We start from the raw sequence: 25,061 nt of genomic DNA on the forward strand, positions 1-25,061 counted from the left end.
AGAGGCCGGTTGGGATTGACTGGGATACTCTCCTGGCGTACAGTGGCGCCGCGAGGATAGAGTGAAGACCCGCAGGGCTACGGTGAGTGACCTTGAGTATAGCTGTTGCTCACACCCCCAGAGAGAGAGAGGGGAATCCCCAACTTTGGCGACCTTGCCAGGATTAAGTACAGATACGGTTGCTCACCGAGTAGTAGAATAATAAACCCCAACAATATATATATGATAAGATGTTAAAAGAATTAAAAATATATGTAAAGACTAGATGTGGGAAACTGACATTCCTATAAATTATTTGAAAAAGTATGAGAAAATATATGATAAGAAAAGGATAGGTGGGGGTGTTGTGGGATATCTGGGGCTTGACTCATATATTCAATTATTTACTTATTTGATTTAATAAATCGAAGGACCACCCACTTTTGAGAAAAGAGGGAAAACTAATAAAAGTGATCATTAAAATAACACTAGAGAACCAGTGTCTATGGATAATTATTAAAAGGATAATCACTTGAAATAATGAAAGGACTGTATTATTAATTAATTAAAGTCAGAGCCTCAGAGACCTACATTGAGGGGGTATTTCTAGAAATTCATATACATCTAGGAACCAGTGTGGTTCGCCACCAGTTCATTGCTGAGTCAATAATATTATAAATCTAAACTACTATAGATTCAAATATGAGAACTCAAATTGTGAATATTAAAGATTATAATTACTGAGCAACAGTCAGAGCAAACACATTGATTACCAATCATCATTTCTGGTAATAATCTATTCAATGCAAAGATTCTACAAGAATTATATAAGAATTAAATCATATAAAATAAATTTGTACAAAAAGGGTCTTAGCTTTAAGACGATTTCTATAACACCATTTCGTCATTCGTCCTCGTGTTCACAGGATCTCCACAAAGAAAGAACTAGAGGTGAATAACACGAATGAAGAGAAACAACTTGATGACTCCTCGCATACACACTGAAATCAGAGAAAATTAAGTAGCATTTGAATAGGCTACGTTTTATTTTCAATATTCATGAAAACGGAGGAAATTGCCGAACTTGTACTAACGTTGTATATTGGGTATCCTTGCTATATAACGACAGACTACTCACAAATATATAATCTAGGATGATGCATCAAACGAGAAACATATACTTATCATGAGCATATTGAATACTGAGGTTTGCTGGAACCGCGTCAGCCAGTCCCTGACGTTCACTGCTGTGTATGTGTAATTACGGGTCTTGGCTTCAATTGTTGACGCGTTATTAACTGGCCGGGCACTATAGAACACGTGGATGAGTAATTATCAACTGTTGACCGAGTATCAGCGTAATTCTTGCCGATAAATTCCCCAATCACTACCACGTGTCTCGCCACTCTTCATGCCAGGGATCCCTCTCGCACAATAGCGTCACCGCTTCCCTCAACCCGTCTCTCGCATTCGCCACCGAAATTATTAATCACGAATAATTCTTTTCCTCGCATTTATGGATGTAATACGTTAATGAGGACTGGGTTGCAATTATAGGGATTTAAATATTATCATATTCTCGTTTTACGGTGTTAAACGAGAAATGGAGAAGATTTTATTTTCTCCATGACATTCGCACGTAACAGATAAAACTACTGCTTGATAACAATTTTAGTTAATAACTCTCGGTTTGAGATTATTGGGAGTTATATTATCCGTAAGTAATTATTACACAGAATACTGATAATTTTAGAGAACCACATTCAATTCTCTAACCCATTGGTAATAAATGTGTCTAACTGGACATTATCTGACGCAATGTTGTTACTCGATTTCATGAGAATTCTAGCATTAATACGCAGATGCAATGGTTAATTTATGTTGACACTACCGTTAGTAAAATTAGTAACTACTGTAGTTAGTATATAATGATAATGATTAATTATAATACAATAGTAGTTTATTAGTGTTGGAAATTTCCAACAGGTGTGTTAGGTTAGGGGTATGGGTGGTTGGGTTAGGTTAGGGTTTACTGGGATATGTAAGGTATGAATGTTCAACTAACACTTTACAAGGAATAATAGAGATTAAAAGCAGAACAAACAGAGGGACATGGTCATAAGAATGGGCTAAGATAAGGAAAGAAAGATAAATTAGATGGATAGGATTTTTAAGTAATGTTCTGAAAGTAGTATTTATGTAAGAGTTTCTTAAAGTATCTAAATGTTTTGAAAGAGTTGTGCTAGTTTGTCCTAAGAGTGTATATGATCTGTGATAGTACATAGATGTATTTACATGTTTTGATTAAGTTTATACATTTTGTACAAGTATGAGAAACGAGTTAGTTAATGAACCGAGTGAATGTGTGCATATACAAGTCTGTGTTTGTTTGTGTAAGTGAGTGAACTGAGTATTTGCTTAAGTTGGTATAGGTGAGTGAGCTGAGTATTGTGCAAGTTTTGTAAAAGTAAGTTAATTAAAATAATATTTGCTTAAGTTATATAAGTTTACGAGTGTAATTGTAATTGTATGTTTAAATGAGAATGTGACATTTTTTGTAAGTATTTTTGCAATTTATGTAAAAGTGTAAGTGTCATGGGTATTTTATGTATGCATTTGTATAAGTTTGAGAATGTAATATGAAAATTCTGATGACCAGACCACACACTAGAATATGAAGGGACGACGACGTTTCGGTCCGTCCTGGACCATTCTCAAGTCGATTGTGATGAGGAAGTAGAGACAGGCAATAAATAGGCACGAGAGAGAGATGAGGAGCACAGTAAGGTGTAGTAGAGGGGCTAGAAGTAAGGACTGTAGAGGGTCTATTGGCCCATACGAGGCAGTTCCTATTATAACCACCGAATGAGAAGGAGAAAATAGTAAGAAGAGGAAAGCGAGGGAACGTAGGAGAAGATAATGAACAGAAAAAGGGAGAAAAGAGAAAGGAAGGAAAGAGAAAGAAAGATAAATGGAAGGGGTAAGCTTATGTTAAGTCACGTTTGTTAGAAAGATTAGAGCATTTGAGTATATACTGTGAAAGGGAAGAGTCCACAGCAACAAAGCCAGGACTCAAGTTCATGTTGGGTACATTGTGTATTAGAGCCGATTCAACAAGACGGCGTCTGTGTAGAGTAGAGGCAGGAAAGATTATTTTGGAGGAAGACCAATCTATGGGATGATTAGAATCCCTCACATGGCAGAAGAGAGCATTGTTAGTGTCTGCAGACTTAACACTTCTCTTGTGTTCTTTAAGTCTGTCATTCAGTGTACGGCCAGTTTCGCCAAAGTATTGGAGAGGACAAGACGAACAGGAAATAGAGTAGACACCAGGAGCATTAGAAGCAGGAGGAGCAGTGTGAACTAGATTGCTACGAAGTGTGTTAGTTTGTCGAAAGGCGAGTTTAATGTCAAGAGGTACGAAAGGTATTGGTAAAAGTTTTGAGTTCAAATATGAAGGGAAGGCATAGTACAGTGCTACTATTGTTGGAAGCAGGTTTAGGATGAAAGAAATTTCGTTTAGCTTGAGAGTAGGCACAGTTGATGAAATGCAAAGGGTAACCAAGGCGAAAGATTGATTTGTAGATAAAGGCAATTTCAGAATCAAGAAACTGAGGGTCGCTGATGCGTAGAGCGCGGAGGAAGAGAGAGGCAAGGATACTTTTCTTAACAGAAGGAGGATGGTAGGAAAAGAAGTGAATGTACATGTCACTATGCATGGGTTTGCGGTAGACAGAGAAAGAGAACCCGGACACAGAGCTGTGAACGTCGAAGAAAAGGAAGGAGGGAATTAGATTCCCATTCAACTTTGAAATGGATAGAAGGAGCCAGATTGTTAAGAGAGGCGAGGAAAGGCTGGAAAAGACTACGGTCATGAGGCCATAAAGCAAAAATGTCATCAACATAGCGAAGCCAGAGAGAGGGACGAGTATCAATTAGAAGGAAGAAGAACAGTTTCGAAGTATTCCATGTAGAATAAGTTATATTAGGATAGGCTACTACAGGTAAATCAGGTTAGTAAAGTTACATTAAGTATGCTAAGTTATGTAAGTTACATCAGGTAAGTATAGGTAAGTTGGATTAAGTAAGTTACATTAGGATAAGTAAATTGTATTAAGATAGGCTAGTACAGGTATATCAAGTTAGGTTAGGTTATTATGTAAGTTAAGTTAGTTAGTTAGGTTATAGAAGTTACATCAGCTAAGGGAGGAATAGGTAAGTTATATTATAAGATATGTTTTTGGTAAATGTTTGCTTTACTAATATATATGACAGAGAAAACTTGCTGAATTGAAGTTACATAAATAAGAAATGACAGATATGTTACAGAGAACTGAGGTATTTTGCCAATCACTCGCAACCTTCCTCACACGGGCTACAAATAACCTCAATATAGCCTACAAATAACCACTGAAACCCAACTTGCTGTTCTCCCTATTCCACCCTGGCTTTATACAACTCCTAATATATCAACACAACTCGACGACAACATTCCAAAGTCTGGACCAAACTCAGCCATAGCCTCAGTCTTTGTCTCAACAATGAAAAATTGCTACCCAAATATCACAGTGATTTATACAGATGGATCTCGCCTCTTCATGAACACCGTACCCTCGGTCACTAGCGCTGTATGGATACCGGAATACCATCTCAAGTAGGGATGGAGGTTACCAAACCAACTATTTATTTTCACAGCTGAATTATATGCCTTATATCAAGCTTTCCAAATAATCACAACATTACCGGTCGGGATATATACAATCTGTAGTGACTCCAAGAGTGTGATTCAAGCAATTACGTACTCTTCAACAACGTGTAAGGAGAACACACAAAACACAAAAGAAATCCGGTACATACACAAAATAACAATGAAGAACAGAAAAAAGGAACATTAAACAGCATTATGAACAGTGAAAAACAAAAAACATGCACAAACGAAACAAAAAATATAACACAATACAGGGCACAACCCCGATACCCCGACATGGGCATCATAAAAAACAAGTCTAAACAGAACACAGATACGTAGTAACATATAACAGAACACAGATACGTAGTAACATATAACAGAACATAGAAAAACACATAAAATAAAGAACATAAATAACATAAAACACACACTCAACCAAATTCAGAAAACAGAGGCGCAGACCCACCGCAGAGGCGGCGTCTGCAACGCGAGGGCCAACCACCTGCTGCTCCACGGAGGAGGAATCCACAGAAACTCTGGGCCTCGGACACTTCAGGAAGCGAACAGTGCCGGCATCACCCGGTGAAGCCTGCCCCGCCGCCACCATCCAGGTACCACTCACGCCCACCGTCGCCGAGGAAAGCTTGCCACCATCAGGCACCACATCACCTCCGGAATCCTCAGCAAATGCAGGAGAAATAGGATGAGGGGGGGGGGGGCACCATCCGAGGCCAAGCCTCGCGAAGCCTCAACCCGCTTGCCAGGGGGCTCCCTACTGCACGAGCACCCCCTAACCCCCCCCCCCCCTCCACCTCGAAGCATGCTTCCGGGGAGGAGCAGGGGAGCACAATGCCCTCTCATAGAGCACACTAACCAGGAAGAGCAGAAGGTGGACGTGCAACACAGGCATTAGGAACGCCGCCACCATTGAGGATAACCACTGGGGGATCGACGACACCCCCATCCGCAGGAAACACACACCCCTCAACGGGAGTCACCAGCACCACACCCACACCACCACCCCCATCCACCACAGAAGCACCAGGAACCGGATGCACCTCCACCTCCACCGGAAGCTGAAGACGCGAAGCAGGGGTAGCCATGTCCTCCACCGAAGCCGGCACGGGAGACACCTCAGGCCTACGCCTGAGGAACAGCAAGCACATCCGCCGCAGGTACACCACCAGGCAAGCCCCCAGGATGAGGACCCTGCGGGGAGGCAGACCGCACACCCAGGAGGGAAAAATCCTCCTCCCGAGAAACAGAAGCGGCCATCATGTGATGAACATCACAGCAGGCCGCATCCTGGCCTTCCTCCCGGCACCGGAAGCAAGTGCGGGCCTGACCATGATAGAAAACACGGAGATAAACACCACAACATAAAACCCTGGAAGGGATGGGCCCCGTGAGACGCATCTGCAGCGTACGAGTACCCAGACGGAGACCCCGCAGCCGACCGGCACTCAAAACATTGTAACGATGACGCAGTACCGTACCAAACCTCGCAAACACTGAGGCGAGCTCCGCTTCTGGAAAAGTCACAGGCACCCCGTGCACACTCACAAAGGTCAAGGGACCCCACGGATCAGAGACGGCCACCGATAGAGCTGTACCAGGGCTGCACCGATAGAGCTGTACTGTACTGTACCAGCTGAACCATCCGCTCATTCCAACACTCCACAAACTGCACATAACCTGGTGACGTGGCAAACGTCACCGCCACACGAGTGGGGGAAAACTTCTCAAGGCCGAGGAGATCCGGAATCTTCAAGTCGAATGCATCCAAAAGCGCAACCACCACTTGCTCCCAATCCACCGTAGCAGGAAAATCCAATCGGACAGTATTTACACGGCGGATGCGGCCACCACCATAGTGCTAACCGCCGCCCCAGCCAGCAGGCGCTCCACACCAATGGGCAACCACCACTAAGTTTTTTATTTTTTTTATTTTTACATGCAAAGCATGCAATTTAAATACAATAAAAACACAGAAAACATAACAGAACAAAATAAAACAAGAGACCACCGGCCAGAAGGACCGACAGCAGAGTACAACAAAACACAAACAAGATAAACTCATAGAAAAATACAGCATACATCAAGACACAAAACATTATACAATGGCAAACAAGCAAGCACAGTAACAACTCAAAACAAAAAACACTGCATAAAACAAAATAAACATCAAGAGGCAGAACAGGAAACATAACAAGACAATCACAATACACACCAAACAAAACAAAAATATCAAACAATGAAAAACACACACACACTATACCACCCGCCCCGCAACATACAAAGGGCGAGGCCAAAATAAAGAATAATAATAATCAAACAAAACACGCAAACCAGAAAACAAACAGGTACAAACACAACAACATACATGCACTGGCCTGAAGGACCGAGAATAAAACATGTATGTTGTTGTGTTTGTACCTGTTTGTTTTCTGGTTTGCGTGTTTTGCTTGTTTATTTTTATTGTTTATTTTGGCCTCGCCCTTTGTTTGTTACGGGGCGGATGGTGTGGTGTGTGTGTTTTTATTCCTGTATTGTTTCTGTGCTGTACGATTGACCTGGTGTTTTCATATTGTTTTACCTGTTGTATGTGTTTGTTCTTTATGTTTTGTTTGGACTGTATTGTGATTGTCCTGTTGTTTCCTGTTATGCCTCTTGATGTATGTTTTGTTTTATGAAGGTTTTGTTTTGTGATGTTACTGTGCTTGCTTGTTTGCCATTGTCTTATGTTTTGTGCCTTGATGTATGCTGTATATTTCTATGCATTTATCGAGTTTGTGTTTTGTTGTGCTATGCTGTCTGCCCTTCTGGCCGGTGGTCTATTGTTTTATTTTGTTCTGTTCTGTATTCTGTATTGTTTTTATTGTATTTAAATTGCATGCTTTACATGTAAAAATAAAAAAAATAAAAATTCTTCATGAACATTGTTTGATGACACCTCTATCCAGTGGGTCCCAGTGCATTGTGGTATTCTCCATAATGAACTTGTAGATCAACTAACCAAAGCGATGCACAACACACCTCACCTTACCCGTCATCCAGTGCCCCATGTTGCACGTAAAGGAGCCTTCAAAAATACCATCACACAAGATTTTGCAACGAAATGGAAAGCGTCATGATCACCTATGTACTATGGGTCCATTAAAAGGAAATGGGAAGCTTGGTAACATGTCAGATATAAAAGCAGAGAAATTGATGTAACGATGACCAGATTAAGGCTGGGACACACCAAACTGGCAGCACACAGCTCTAAGTACAGAACAGACATTAACGAACTCTGCATCCACTGTCTGGTGCCTGAAACAATCGAACACGATCTCCTTCACTGCTTCCAACATCATAGTGCCAGAGTAAATTTCAAACAAGTATTTATCGCACTTAAAATACCCTTTATCATCGAGTATATATTAGGAGGTGACCACTCGTTACAGGGAAAAATACCAAACAGTCACAGAACTGACTGAATATCTCCCAGTCGACCAACAAATTGGGTCACATCTGACCCGCGCCACATTTATACCTGGCGCCACCAACAGCTAAACACAAAACAACTGCCTCGTCGCAGCACCAAGGATCAGCTGACGCCATAAACACAACACACCGCCCTACGGTGCGGCAAGTCTCCCTCTAACATACACCTCTGTTCTAGTCGCCGCTCCTCTGTCTACAGCACAACGCAACAAGTACGTTTGAAACTCTTATCATCCTCAACATAAACGCGTCTGCCAACATGTGTACTGGTGCAGTGATCGGGTGGACAAACCCTTCATGCAAACTGCACCTAATATAAAAAAGAAGAGAGGTGTTTTGTAAGTGATATAGTAAGTGTTATTATCAAGTTTTGACTGTAAATGTCTTAGTGAACTGATACTACTAAATAAAAAAATAGTTATTTTACTCATTTATACATGACACCTAAGCTTATCTATATACATAAAAATGTAAATGTTCATTTGTGCATAACCGCTAATCTCCGAAAGTTCTTCACCGATGCTTTGAAATTTTCACACGACATTCCATTCGCATCCGGCCAGGTTTTTATATACATACTATATAAATGTCACGTCTGTGACGGTAAAAAAAAAAAACATGCTTTTTCTGGAAGCATGTGAGGGAAATCTTCGAAACCTCTTTACCGATTGCTTTGAAAGTTTGACACAGCATTGCATTCGAATAGTCGCGTGTTTTTATATATCTACAATATACATGCCTCACCTGCGACAGGAAAAAACATGTTTAAAAAAAAAAAACAGTGCAATCTGTTGGATGTAAGATTACACGCTGTAATCTCCAAAATTTTCACTGATTGCTTTGAAATTTTTACACAACGTTGCATTCGAATAGGAGTGTCTTTTTATACCTTCTATATAGATGCCACCCCCGTGACAAGTAAAAACAGCACCATCTGTTGCACATAATAGCAACATGCAGGTTATACTAAACATGTCACGAATTCCATTTCAATGTTTCCGATTGCATTGATAAATTTTATTTTCATAAATTTCGACTTATTTTATTTTTTATTGAATTATTTTGTGTGACATTGTCTTGGAATTAAGCTGTGTTGTTTACCATACCGTTCATTTCATAAGTATAAGTATAGATGCCACACCTGTGACAGGTAAAACCATGCATTTCTAAAAAAACAGCGCCATCTGTTGCATGTAAGAACAACACACATGCTAAACTAAATATGTTACAATTCCATTTCAGTGTTTCTAATTGCAATGATAAATTGAATTTTCATAGGTTTTGATTTATTTTCATTTTGATATAATTATTTTGTGTGAATTGCGTTGGAATTGAGCTGTGTTGTTTACCATACCGTTCATTTTGTGAGTATAGTTTATTTTTTTATTTTTTCATATTTTCATTTCATTTTTTAACTGTTTCTCTTATATTTCAGTGATGGGAACATCAGATCACTTGATGTTCCCAATTTTCTGATGGGAACATCAGACCATTTGGGAAGGCATCAGACGAGGGAGTGGGGAATGGTGGGGATGACGAGGGGACGGGAGTGAGAGATGGCGGGGAGGACGAAGGGACAAGGGACGGGGTAATGGTGGGGAAGGACGAGAGGACAGGGAAGTTTGGGATGGTGGGGACGAGGAGATGGGGAAATGGAGAAGGGTGGGGAGGACAAAGGGACAGGGGAGTGGGGCATGGTGGGAAGGAAGAGGGGATGGTGGAGTGGGGAATGGTGGGGAGGCCGAGGAGACGGGTGAGGAGGACTGGGGGACAGGGAAGGTTGCTGTGGAAGATCACCACATTTGTGGACAGGGGTTACTCTCGCTTTTTTTTTAGAATATCAGGAAAGGTTTGGAGTTCAAGTGACTTGTTGAAGAGCAGTGCAATAGCAGGGGCTAAAGATCTGGAGGCTTTTTTGTAAATTAAAGTTGGTATCTCCTCAAGGGCACTAAATTTGATTTAAAGGGAAAGGATTATCTCATTAACATCAGTGGAGTTTGCAGGCGTTAGGTACAGATTAACAACTACAGACCTATATCAATCCTGCCTAACTTGTCAAAAATATTTGAAAACTAATCTGCAAGCAGCTTTACTCTTATCTAGCCAAACACAATATACTTAGCTCTTGTCAACATGGCTTCAGACCCCAAAAAAGCACTAACGATGCACTTATTAGTATGATTAACTTTAAACATGCAGCTCTTGATAAAAATGAGTTCCCTGTTGGGTTATTTGTGGACCTGCGTAAGGCTTTTGACACTGTCAACCACCAAAACCTTCTTCATAAATTACATCATTATGGAGTCAGAGGACACTCCCTACAATACCTCACATCTTACCTCACAGACAGGCTCCAGTATGTTTCTGTGAATAATACAATTTCTCCCACCCTACCCATCAACATTGGTATTCCTCAGGGCAGCATACTTGGCCCTCTCCTCTTTCTCATCTACATTAATGACCTTCCAAATGCCTCCCAACACCTCAAACCAATTCTATTTGCTGACGACACAACCTTCATTTATTCCAGTCCTAACCCCCTTGCTCTAAATGTCACAGTGAATACTGAGCTAAATAAAGTCCATCTTTGGCTAACTGCCAACAAACTCACCCTCAACATTGGCAAAACTTCCTATATTTTGTTTGCCAATAAATCCTCAAATCAAATAAATCTCAGGATAAATAATACCCAAATTTGTAGCAAAATAGAAGGCAAATTCCTTGGCGTTCTCATTGACCACAAACTGAATTTCCAGGGACACATTCTTAATATATCAAAAAAAGTTTAAAAAACTGTTGGCATTCTTTCTAAGATCAGATATTGTGTACCTCGCCCTGCCCTGGTGACTCTCTATTACTCCCTCATCTTTCCTTATCTCAACTATGGTATTTGTACTTGGGGTTCTACTACCCAAAATCATTTACGTCCTCTAATTACTCAACACAAAGCTGCTATTAGGACAATATCCAACTCTGGCCCCAGACATCACTCGGTACCCCTACTCAAATCTCTGAATATGTTAGATATTAAGTCCCTGCACATCCTCTCATGTGTATTATACATATATAAAACGCTGAACTGTAATGCCAATCCTGACCTCAAAAGCTTCATTGAAGGTTGTAACAGAACCCATGAGCACCAAACCAGAAACAAATACCATTTTGATATTCCAAGAGTACGACTTAATCAAACTAGAAATGTTCTACATATCAAGGGACCCAGAATGTGGAATGACCTTCCCAACCATGTTAAAGACTGTACCTCTCTCAACCAGTTTAAGATAAAAACTAAACACTACCTAATTAACTCCCTGTAACCTACCTTACCCCTAAAATGTCAACCCATGTCTGTTATTTTTAAATAATGCTGTTTGTCGACCAAATTGTATTTTTGCTGTTTTTCTGCCATGTTCCCCCCTTTTTCTATTTTTATATTTTCTCAACACATTTTATACTTTAATCTCAATTAGTATTAAGTTTTAGTCTTTAGTGTTTTACCTGCCTGAAACGCTTTGTGTAATAGTGGCTTTAGGCAGTGTATGTACTAGCTCTATCTATAAGCTCATCAATATTTGTATCACCCCTTGTATGTATGGACTTTACCTAAATAAACATTTAAATTTTGAATTTTGAAATGCAATCAATCAGAGCTTTAATATACCAATGTGCTTTAATATACCTACTAATCTCTCTCATCTCATTTTTTTTCTTTTTTACAATGTATCTGTTATCATTTTATTAATTCCTCTAGAATTTGCGTACTTAAAATTATCTGTTAGTTTAAGGACCTGCCCGAAACGCTGCGCGTACTAGTGGCTTTACAAGATTGTAAATTACCATGCTATGTATTCTCACAAACTCAATGTACCTTCTTGTATATAAATAAATAAATAAATAAATAATAAAGACCGTTTCTATGAACAATAACAGTTTATTCAACAAAAGACTAGCACTACTACAAGAACGAGTTTACGTTACTTTACTGTCTACCAGTGGAATGATAGAAATAGCTAATTCAACAGCCTAATAAAACCACGGACTTCTATTCGTAATCGCGGGCTGAATAATGACACGAACTGAATAGAAGTGTGCCCAGTGATGACACAAGCTTGTAACCAATATTCCTCACAGCTCTCTCCACGAGATAAATACTATAGTCACAATCTTGTTAATTCTCGCAGCCCTCCCTGCAAGATACCAAAAGTAACTAGGTCGGTAATCCAACACTGATAACCCCTATCAACATCTACGTTAACACTTATCTCTCAAGTCACTAACAACAAAAGTAAAAGAACACTAAATGAATTCAATAACAACTACGTTGATTGACTGTCTTCACAGCAGTCATCCACAATGCAAATAAACACTTTAACACAATCGTGTCTCAACGACACTCAACTGACAACAATAACTCGAAGGCCCTTAATTACCCCACACTTGACCTGTCAAGCATTCTGTGAGTAATTCCCAATTAATTACGTCACACCGACAGCCTATTAATTCAGACGAGTTAAGTTACACCATCTGTCGCCCTATCAACAGTTGTCTCAACGGTCTATGACAAAATTACATTAATGAGGGTTATATTACTCTATTTCACTATGTTACTCTACACCCTGCATATGCAGGCAACATCAACACTATGAATTCAGTTGGTGGTGGATGCTAATCCCCTTGAATCAGCTACGAGTGCTTAATCCACTGTCCTCAGACAGATACGAATAGTTTAACGAGTTATGCTAGCTTAATTGACTCCGCCCATGACAGGCAGTCAACCCTTTATGTTAATCAATTACTTAATTACTCTGAGCCACTAATTAACCATCTTTGCTGATGATTAATTAGTCTAGCAAATTTCGTTAACACTACTTCTAGTCGCCCGCCCGACAATTCCTCACCACTGTGTGAACTCACCATGCACTGATGCTAATTACACAAATAGCAAAAGGTGATCAAATAGCTGTCCATTTGACAGATAGCACATACGTAGTTACTTTAACTTCAGTACTGACTCAACAACACATCAGTACCCTCGTTAAGCCATAGGTTCCCTAGTGACGTTAATGACTACAAATTCTCATGGAATCCTTCACGAGCTCACCACGTACTACACCAAGGACGTTGTCAACAGATATCACAACACGGTACACCTTTGGATCGAGTCGACTGCTAGCGGCCGTGGAGTGAGGACGTTTACCGACCCTCCGTGGCAGTTGGAGTTGTTTGCTGTTTTGGTCACCAGGTGGTGTGGGCGTCCCTGCCCTACCAGTTTTGTTGCCTGCCTGGCTGCGTTGACGTGGCAATTCTGACATGAGGGCCATCTTCCTCCTGTTCAGCGTATGAACTCCGTGGGCCTGGAGTTCACTTGTAAGGCTGGTTATCCGACCATCGAGATGGTGATGTGTGACATGCTTCGTGTCCCGGTGGAAGCTGTTTACGGTGTGGAGCTAGTTACGGCCCATCGGGTTGTTATTAAGTTCGTGGGGGAGGACGAGTACCGGGACTTCCTCCGTCGGTACGGGGGGCGTACGTTGCCGTTGCCAGACGATGCCGGCTCTGTGGCGATTTCAGACCGCAGTGGTGCCCTGACTTATGTCAGTATCCATGGTGCGCCCCTGGAGTTCCCTGCTGACCTCCTTCGGCGTTACTTCGGGGGGTTTGGTATGGTTGTCAGCGTGCGGGTGAACACGCTCTCCTCGGGGCGGTATGCTGGGAGGCATACAAACATTCGCACGTTGTGGATGCGCCTGCGGTCGGATATGCCTTTTTCTGTCCGGCTTATGGGATACTACGTCCGGGTGTATTATGCCCGGCAGCCTCGTACCTGTTTCCGGTGTGGCCTGTTGGGGCATCAGGCTGCCGGGTGCTCTGAGGCCCCAGCTGCTCCTGTCAACTTGTTCCGCGACGAGGATTTCCCGCCGCTCCCTCTGGAGGCAGTCTCCGGTGATGTTGATGAGGTGGTGCGCGTCCCGTTTGGTGTTGCAGCTTCCCCGGCGGCGCCTGCCGTTCCTCCGGTTGTTGCCGTCCCTCCTCCGGTTCTTGAGGTATCGTCGGTTGGTCTGCCTGATCCTGTGCTGTCCCAGCTGCTCCCGTGGGCCTTCCTGGAGCCCCCTGTGTGACGTCGCTGTCTTCTCCCTCGTCTTCTGATGCTGCGCCTGGCCCTGTGTCCGTGACTCGGGTCCCGGATGTGCTTGGTGCTGGGGTGACTGCAGAGCCTCCTGCTGTGTGTGGCCCGGTTCCCCCTGTGATAGAGGCTGCTGCCGTTCTGTGTCGGGCGTCGGTTCCTTCGGCTCGTGGTACCCGTGTTTCTGGGTCACTTACCGGCTCTGACGATATCCGGCCGGTGCCCAAACGTTCCCGGCGTTCGTCTTCTGCCTGGGCCGACGTTGGTGACTTCAGTGCCTGCGGGTCTTCGGGTATTGACAGTGTGGATACGGATGCGTCGATGTCTCCGCGGTTCGTGGTGGCGGAGGTCCATGTGCCTGCTGGTGCTGGTGCCTGTGTCTCGGACGTGCCTTCGGTTCTTTCTCCGCCGGAGGACTCTCCACAGTGGGGGGTGGTGGCTTCCGCTGCCAGGGATGGTGTGGACTCTGGTGCTGGGCGTGGCCTGGTGGTGACGTTAAGGAAGGATGCGCGCCGTCCGGGTTCCCTGCTGTCGTCTGGTGGTGTGCCCGGGGCCACGGGTGCCCCTGTGGTGCGAGTGCGCGTTGCGGCCCTGGGGGATGTGTTGCCGGCGTCTGTGATGCCGTCGGGTCACTGGTCGGAGATTGCTGAGTTACTGCTGTCTGACGGATCGGCGTACTTTCATGGTGGGCTAGTTCCCTTCCTGTGGGGGCGAGTAGCAACTTCTCGCCTCATGAGTACTACCATCTGGGTCCCCAGTTTGCAGGTGTTTGTTGCCCCGGTTCCGGATGTTATGGCGTCCCCGGTGGATGGACGGGACCCTTTGCAATGGGTGTTCTTGGAGGCGTTTAATGTACGGTTCCCGCGGGTCAGGTTCCCGGGCAAGTATGTGCTCTGATTTCCTGTGTATTTGCTCTATGACATGCTGTGTGCCCTTCTGGCTGTTTGTTTGCCCTGTTCTATTATGTGCTTCTGCCTCTCCCTTTGTGCGTTGCTTTGCCGTGTGGCGTATTAGTTTCTAGTGCTTGGCGTCACTCGTTTCGCGTTTTGGCCTGGCATTTCGCCTTTCCTGGCTTTGCGATTCACCCTTCCCGGGTACGCCAGGGCGCATCCGATCCCACGATCGTCGTCGCCCCTAACTCAATAACAACAACAACACCTTTGGATCCCACTGCAATTGAAAGTCACACTTTCACAGTAAATTACCTCAACAATAATTCACGGCCCCAACCACACAACTGTATAAAACAACCACAGGCCAAGATATATTTATATCAGTTAACCACCAGGGAAATCTCCCGTTACACACTTCAATGCCAGAATTGGTTACTCTGAAAAAATAACACACATGGCACATAGGGACATAGAGCATGAATGAATAAAACACACTTTCCTTCACCCTTGGATATAGTAATATTACATCACAACTCCACACAATGTGTATCCCGTGTAGTCGTACACACGACCTCTCTCTCAGTTGGGCCATCTCCTCAACTTGATTGACGTTAATCCACGTGTAACTCTTGCTTCTACAATTACAATCACCTCACAGGTGGTAATGGATAATACCAAGATGGACCACTGGCTTCGATGTCAGCTTCTGAGTCTGATACACCAGTACAGATTTCAGGTACTTACTCTCTTTCTCCAGACCGGTCTCATTTACACCACACTTCCATTCATCCCTCCACCCCACTGAAGCAGCAGTAGACTGAAGCTGAAGCAGGCTGAAGTGTGTTGACCAGACCACACACTAGAAGTTGAAGGGACGACGACGTTTCGGTCCGTCCTGGACCATTCTCAAGTCGATTGTATGTGAAGGCTGAAGTGGAAGCACTCCCACGCCCTTTACTTGGGGTGTCAAGACACAGGATGGTCAAAGGTACTTCAGTAGATGGTAGAGTGGTAGGAGTAGCTGCCTCTACCTCGTAGACTCTGGAGAGGGCGTCTGCTATGATGTTACCCAAGCCCTTGATGAAGAATATCTCCAGGTTAAAATTCTGCAGGTACAGAGCCCAGCGTAGAAGACGTTGATTGCTGAATTGGGTCTGTTGCAGGAACCGTAGGGGATTGTGGTCTGAGTAGATGGTAATAGACCGATTACCCTGTAGGTAAGGTTCGAAGTGTTGTAGGCTCAGGACGATGGAAAGGAGTTCCTTTTCTATGGTGCTATAGTTCTTCTGATGGGGCTTTAACTTGTAGCTGTAGTAGCTGACAGGAAGAACCTCTTCGCCACGTTGTTGCATCAGGACGCCCCCGATGCCGGTGCCACTTGCGTCGACATTGATGATGAAGGGCTTCGTAATATCTGGAGAGGCGAGAATGGGATCAGAACATAGCAGAGGTTTTAGTTGTTCAAAGGCAACGGTCTGTTGAATGGTCCAATGATACCGTTGCTTGGGTCTGGTCAGATTAATCAATGGTGTCGCTACCGCACTAAAAATTTTCACAAACCTACGATAGTAAGATGCAAGGACAAGGAAGCGCAGGAGCTGCTTCCTGGTTGTAGGTTGTGGGTAATGCTGAATGGCTTAAGTGTGAATGGTTAAAGGAGCTATGCTGCCACTCCTTATCACATGACCAAGATAACGCACTTTACCTTTAGCAAAGGTGGACTTACCCAGGTTGATGGTGAGGCCGGCTGTCAAGAGCTTGGCGAACAATCGTTGCAGCTGGAGTAGATGTTCGCTCCAGGTGTTAGTTGCCACAACGATGTCATCCAAGTAGGCGTAGGTGTGATCTAGGCCATGGATGACGTGGTTGACAGCTCGCTGGAAGGTGGCCGGGGCATTACACAGTCCAAAAGGAAGGCGTTCATATCTGTACAGGCCAAAAGGAGTGGTGAAGGCAGATATTTCCTTGGCTCGCTCTGTCAGGCTGATCTGATAGTAGCCCTTTAACAAATCAATTTGGGACAGATAATTAGCATTACCTACTGCGTCAAGGATATCATCTATACGAGGTAAAGGGTAAGCATCCTTGACGGTCACAAGGTTCAGTTTCCTATAGTCGGTACATAGTCGTACTTTACCGTGCGGTTTCGGCACCAAGATGCAGGGTGAGGCCCAAGGAGACTCACGAGGGGTGGCCAGCCCATGATGCAGAAGGTACTGTACTTCAGCACGCATGACTTCCTTTTTGTACGGGCTGATACGGTAGAAGGGTTGACGAATCGGCCGGGGTACCAGGAAGTAGCTGGATGTCGTGCTGAACCACATTACACTCCTGGGGATCGTCACTGAACAACTTCTGATGTTCTTGAAGAACTTTGATGAAAGGAGCACTGTTACAGTCCTGTAAATATTTAGGAAGATCAGTAAGGATTTCCGAGTTGGAAGGCACTGACTCAGAGTTAGTGCTTTCGGGAGGAGAAGCAGGGAAGGTCTCACTGTGGAGGTATGGATCTTTAAAGGTGGAGAGAGATACTAGCACAGTGGGCGGAATACCTTAATGCTCCTTCAAAAGATTGACGTGGCACAACTGGGTCCTCCGCCGCCTATCTGGTGTCTCAAGAACGTAGCTGTGGTTGTTTCTGCACTCCTTGATGCGGTATGGTCCTGAAAACTTATTTTGCAATGGAGAACCAGGGATCGGAAAATATGCTAAAACGAAGTCTCCTGCTTTAAATTTCCTGATTTTACTGCGTTTGTCAAAATGAGTCTTCATTCTATCTTGAGCTTTTATAAATTATTATTGACAAATTTATGTACTCTCTCTAGAATATGCCTTAAGTTTTGAAGAAACTGGGGCACATACTGGGGGTCACCGAAGGTGACATTACGTAGAGAGTCTTTAAAAGCTTTAAGAGGAGTACGGCATTTACGTCCGTAGAGCATCTCATAAGGAGATACTCCTAGAGACTCATTTGGGAGACTTCTGAAAATGCACATGATGATGTCAAGTTGTTTATCCCAGTCTTTCATTGTTTCATTGCAAAATTTCTTAAGGAGTGATTTTATAGTTTGGTGACTACGTTCAAGAGAACCCTGTGAAGCAGGATGATAGGGGCTGGACAATATCTGAGTAATGTTGAATTCTTCCAGTGTCTTCTTGAAGAGATCACTGGTGAAGTTGGTGCCACAGTCACTTTGAATCTCCCGAGAAAATCCATATTGTATAAAGACCTTCAATAGTTGTTTCACCACAGTAGCAGCCGTAATGTTCTTTACAGGAACTGCTATGGGGAATCTGGTGGTTGGACACAGGATGGTTAGTATATAAGCGTTGCCAGAACTGGTCCGGGGTAAAGGACCAACACAGTCTATGATGAGTCTGTGGAAAGGTTCCGAAGGCACCGGGATAGAAATCAAAGGAGCCTTGGGAATCGGGATGTTAGGTTTCCTGCCATCTGACATGTATGACACTCTTGTACATAAGTTTTCACATCTTTAATCATACCTGGCCAGTAGTAGTCTTGTCTGATTTCGTGATAGGTTTTATTAAAACCGTAGTGAGAAAGCGCTCCATGGGCCAGGTGTAGAATATCGGGTCGTAGGCTGGTGGGAACTAATAGTTGGTCGACATTAGCCCAATCGTCATCCTCCGTTAGTTTACTGGGTCGGTACCTCCGGTAGAGCAATTCGTTCTCTATGAAGAACCCAGGAATACTGTCAGGTTGAGTCTCAGCCTGGAAGAATAATGGTGTTAATGAAGGATCTTCCCTCTGTAACTTACGGAACTCCAACATAGTAAGATTCGGTGGTAGATTCTGATGGTCTTGAGGGACAGCTGTTGCAGTAGAGTCAGCTGGTTGCGGGCGTGCAGCTTGCACAAGGGTTGTCACCAAAACCGGAGGAGATACTTCATCACTTTCTTGGACCTCTGCTGGAATATACTTCAAGATGGGGTTTTCCACTACAGAGTCACATACCTGGGGTTTGTCCATGATGATCAAGTTGGAAGGTTGCAGATCTTCGGCCAAGTTGTTGCCCAGGAGAAGTTGTACCCCTGTCATGGAAAAAGGCTTTTCCTGGATGGCGACTTGGACTTCACCTTGTACGAAAGGACAATCCAGGTGGACTCTGGCGAGTGGATACGGAGTGGTAGCAGTGAGGTCAGTGATAAGGACCGTCTCCCCGGTGTAGTTGAGGTTAGGCACAGCCGATTTCAAAATGATAGACTGAAGAGCAGCTGTGTCCCTCAAGATCTTCACTTTGAAACGTCCCTCCGAATCTGTACTGTTGGCAGAGATAGTTCCAGGGTACAGGTGTTTTCTGAAGAGAGAAAGATCATTAACAGGAACACCAACATTCATCACAGGCTTACCGGACTTAGGAGGAGTCGGTTTGGGTTTAGGAGTTTCACTGTAGCCTTTGTATTGGGCTTTTCCACATTTATCTATGGTATGTCCATAGAGCTTGCAATACTTACAATATAATTGAGAGGTTGCTTGATTGGTATTCACTTTGTCATAATCAGACCAAGATTTCTTACTGGAAGATGTGTCAGTTGTCAACCTGTGTATAAGGCTGTGGGTGTCAGCCGACTTCGCACATCTGATATAGTCTGTTTCCTCCTTATCCACTCAGTGAAGACGGATAGGAGCAGGAATACGTCGAAAGAATTCTTCGACTAGAATAAGGTTGACAAGGTCTAAAAATGTAGAAACATGTGCTGCTTCCCGCCATTTCATGAAATATCTTTTCTAAGTATTGGCAAATTCTAAATAGGTGGTGGCACTTGCCTTTATATACTCACGGAATTTTCGTCTGTAGTTTTCGGTGGAGAGAAGGTAGGCGTCTAAAACGGCTTGCTTTAGAGTCTGGTAGTCATTCTCAGACGCTAAGGTACTGAGAGTAACCGCAGCTCTCCCTGTGAGATGCACTCTGAGAAGTATAGACCACTGATCTTCAGGCCAGCTAAGTTTTTTAGCTAGGGTCTCAAAAGTAGTAAAAAACACATCTATCTCTGTCTCAACGAATGGTGGCATTAACTTACTTGCCTGGGAGTTGCTAAAGCTTGCTGGAGGACTGACTGTTTGTTGGCGCCGAGTATAGTGTGAAGTTTCCAAGTCGAGTTCTCTTCTACGGTATTCTAGAGCACTATCGGCTTGCTTCTTATCGTGTTCACGTTGTATCTCCAGATTACGTTCTTTTACGTCAAGTTGTTCCCTCTCACGCTCGCGTTGTAGGGCAGCTCGGCGTTCCTGTTCTTCTTTCTTTAGGGCAGCCTCTTCCTTCTTTAGGGCAGCCTCTCGTTCCTGTTCTTCTTTATGCCTGGCAGCCTCGCATTCCTTTAGGGCAGCCTCTTCTTTCTTTATCTGGAGAGCTTCTTTCTGTTCACGTTCTATTTTAGCGAGTTCTAACTTTAACTTCACAGCTGCCAGAGCATGCCGATCTGCAATAGAATAGTTTTCGTGAGAATCAGAGTCTATAATTCCACTATCTAAGAGGTGGTCCAGGATAAGGTTGTGCAATTCACTTTTGGTGGCTCCATGTTGAACATCTTGGCGATACTCAAGTGCTAGAGTGTATAATTCTGTCTTCTTGGCACGAATTAAGTTCCCTACTTCACTTGCTGGATCACTACGAAATGCTGAGAGACGAAACATTTTAAGATAGCAAACAAATGTACAGAGAATATACCTGTGATATTATAAATGTCAGTAACAGGATGACGTGGCAACTGGTGACTATCCCATCTGGTCACCACTTGGTCCGGGAGACATCTCCCGTCACGCAGGGTGCAGTCGCGCCTCCACAGATCTCCAGTATCAGCTCTTGATACTGGTAATGGCTCAAGAGGGCCACCACTTGCAGGCTATTCATGCCCGTGCCACCTCTTGGGTGGCTTAATCTTCATCAATCATGGTGACTATCCTGTGGAAATTCAATCGTTAATGTGAAAACAATTAACGTTAATAATAGATGTTAAGTGATTAAATAATCAAAATCGCAGGAAATCTTGTACCCGGTACTCAATGTAAGAGAATAAGGGCAAGAAAATCCTACTAAAATAAATGAAACTGATAGTTTCAAAAACAAATGAAACTTTAAATGTTTCAAAAGTGAAATGGTAGTCCAAGAATGTAGGTATACCTTGCCGAGTCTCTATAGGACAGAAGCAAGGGGTTTCCTACTTAACTAGATGATACTTACAGAATTAGCGTTCTTTGTGCTCTGAAAAAGAAAGCCAATTCCCTACCCGAGTAAATATCATCATCTCTGACCGACGTGTAGGGGTGCGAGTGTCAACTGGTGACGAGAACTGCTGCCGAGGTCCCAACTCAACAGCGTAGTCCGTGCTAGAGGAACTATGGCCCACTTTATCCTCCTTTGGTTGGATTGCAGAAGATTGGGTACGTGGCCCAAAGACAAACCAAAGTACCAGGGTACCAAAGTGATGATCTGCCGTAATTGAGAAATATTCTAGGGACGAAAAGGGTGGAATACACGAGTAATAACACTGAGGGATGAACAACCAATTAAGAGAGTGACTGTGGCCACCAGTCACCACGTAATCCACAGTTATCCAACACTCATAATATGTTACACTCGGAATGTACAAAATACACAGGACCATAAAAATATTAAAAGTTATGAAATTATTGAAAAGCAACTGTATCAAAGCCAAGTACACTTACCACAAGTTGAAATGTTCTAGTATCAGTACCTGAGTGAGGCTCCTAGGACAGGCCCCCATTAATGTGATTGGAAAATGTAGGTGTAAGGCAGTCCTCCCAATGGCTGGTGTAAATGCCAATTACATTAGTAAAAAAAAAAAAGAGAAAAAAAGTTGACTGCTTGGCTGTTGTCTCCTGTGGTCAAGTAAAAAGGGAAAAACACGCAAAACAAATCATATAAACAATGAAACATTAATTTACTTCAAACAAATATAAACAAAGATAATCCCTTGGCTATGTACAGTGCGAATTAAACATAAATACAAAGACAAAACACAATACAAAATAAAATAATGGTTACGTTACTCTACAATGAACAAGACAAAAAATGAATTAAAGGTGCTGAGAATATTGGCTGACTGAAAACCTCCACTAATACACAAAGTGTATGCTAGATGGAAGTATCAGCGTTGAGAGCACAGAATATTCTAAAGCCAACTGCTCGTGCACGCTTAGTCATAGACTATGCAGATGGTGCTGAAGTCGAGTGGAGTCGCTGATTCACCAATGGGAAGCGTGCTGGCTGGAAGTGGTAGTTTGGTGATCGACGAGTGTGGTGCGCCGACAGCGAAGTGAGGGGGTTTGGAGAGCGAGTGTAGGGTACGTATACCCCCTGTAGAAACGTATTCTATTATATATATACTACTCTTGAATGTAGTATCTTGATGTTGTAGACGTACCGAAGTAACATGATGTGGGAAAGAGCAGGCCAAATCTCTCTTGAAAGAGATTACCGTCACAATATATATATATATATATATATATATATATATATATATATATATATATATATTATTATATATGACCGTAAAAGTAAGATTAATAATTCTAACACGAATTTTCTCTATCTTTCTTACGTTTCTTTTCACTGTTGATGGTAATTCAAAAATCAATTCTCCAAAATTCATTTTTATTTCTAGTCTGATGCGACACTTGAGCGCGTTTCGTAAAACTTATTACATTTTCACCTCACCCAAATGTAGATATCCACTGGGAAGCAGTGAAAGAAGACACTAATCGGGAATCCGAACGACTGCAGCCGAGACGTAGGCAGGCAGCCGTAGTTGGGAGGAGAAGTTGACGGCCGGGAGACCGACTCCAACCCTACAAGACGTGGAGGAGGGGCACGGACCCGCGGAGGACAGAACATGGAGACGACACGTTTATGGTGGGACGTTGATTGAGTTCCTGGAGGACACGACAGGGTGTGTAATTTCAAATATTGTGTGTTTGAACATTTAGTGATCCTTGAGAATTTAAAGAAACAGGCGCCTCATGCCAGGCAAACAAATAAACGAACATTTGCGCGGTGGGAGTCGCCCAGCTGATTTTGACATTGACATGAGGGGGAGCATTGCCGGCTTGGCGAGTTCGTGATTATTTGTGAGAACGAGCGACTTCCGCGTGAAATGGCTGTTTGCTTATTGATATAATCTTGTGATGTCTTGAGTTTTAAGTAAAATACAAAGTACATTGGTGTTTATATCATCCCCTCCATATTTCTTGTGGCTATATAATACATGAAAGGAAATAGAGTGATAGAAATAAATACCTGCCTGATATCAGATCTATTGAGTGTGTTCTTGCCACTGCTACCACAATTCAACAAAACCACTGATGTGTTACTGGACACAGGAAACACCAGTTGGCGACCTTGTGGTTAGTAGTAGAGCCCATGCCGGGGCGGGCACACAGCAGTTAAGAGAACAAGCTGTGTTCCCACTCTTTCTCGATCAGAGGCTGGTTGGGATTGACTGGGATACCCTCCTGGCGTACAGTGGCGCCGCGAGGATAGAGTGAAGACCCGCAGGGCTACGGTGAGTGTCCTTGGGTATACTGTTACTCGCCCCTCTTATGGTGGTAAACCCTGACAATATATATATATATATATATATATATATATATATATATATACATATATATATATATATATATATATATATATATATATATATATATATATATTTATATATATATATATATATATATATATATAAATATATATATATATATATATATATATATATATATATATATATATATATATATATATATATATAAATTGAAACAGGAATTTCCTTAAGTACTTTCGTATATTAATACATCTTCAGAAGGAGTGGTTTTACAGGACTAGTACTGGACATAAATAGGCAGGAGAGAATGGTGGAGTGAGGTGAGGTACAATAAGTGGACACAAATATGAGCCGCACAAAAACTGCAGAGGGTTTATTGGCCCATCCGATGCAGCTCCATACATAACACACACAGGCCCACACATAGATAATCATAGCATAAGATAGTAAATATTTACAATGAATTAGTGAGACAAATGTGTTCCAATGATCCTACTCAAATCGCCCTTTAATTGATCTATTAAAAATAGATCTAAGTTATATAAACCACTGCTAATGTTCAAATTACTTTCTTTTGGGATCTGTATCAAGGCAGTTTCAATTATGTTTCTGTAATAGGTGCTTTTACAATTCGTTATTGAAGAAGCCATCTCCCAATCAATTTGGTGAGCATCTTCTGACAGATGAACAAACAAAGCATTAGACAATTGGCCATGTCTTACAATTTCCCAACATAAATACTCTGTAACAAACAAACTAACAAACAGGGAGAACTCCAAGAACTTTGGCTTGGACGTATGAATCCATGTTGCAGTAGAAAATCCACCTCCTGTTGTATAATTGTTCTTTTTCTGGAGTCACTCGATAAGGATGCAGTCTAATAGGGGTGTCGTCTAGCAGTTGGATGTCATGGGTGATGAGAGAAGTTTGAGTATTTACCTCCCCAAACAGGCTGGAATACGTTTCCAGCAGGACCTGGAACTCATCACGCTGCTCCTCCTGCAAATTACATAGCAACTCTCCTCCGGAACTGGAACTGAAACAAGGAAGATTAACATCTTTTCCCACATTATAAGCTTCCTCAGGTGGGAACTCCTCCTGACCAAAACAAGCCACAATACCTGGCCCACAATAAGCCTTCAACCGGTTTAAGTGCACAATCATAGACTGTCTCGAAAGTAAGTAATTATCAAAAGAAGACACCAAACCGGGAAGGCTATGGAGCACCATCAAATGTGCGGGATAATCAGAGGGCACTAACCAAGGATGCCAATACGAGAACAGAAACACATAAGGCGAACGAAATCGA

The sequence above is a fragment of the Procambarus clarkii genome, chromosome 19 (assembly GCF_040958095.1).
Source record: "Procambarus clarkii isolate CNS0578487 chromosome 19, FALCON_Pclarkii_2.0, whole genome shotgun sequence".
Lineage (NCBI taxonomy): Eukaryota > Metazoa > Arthropoda > Malacostraca > Decapoda > Cambaridae > Procambarus > Procambarus clarkii.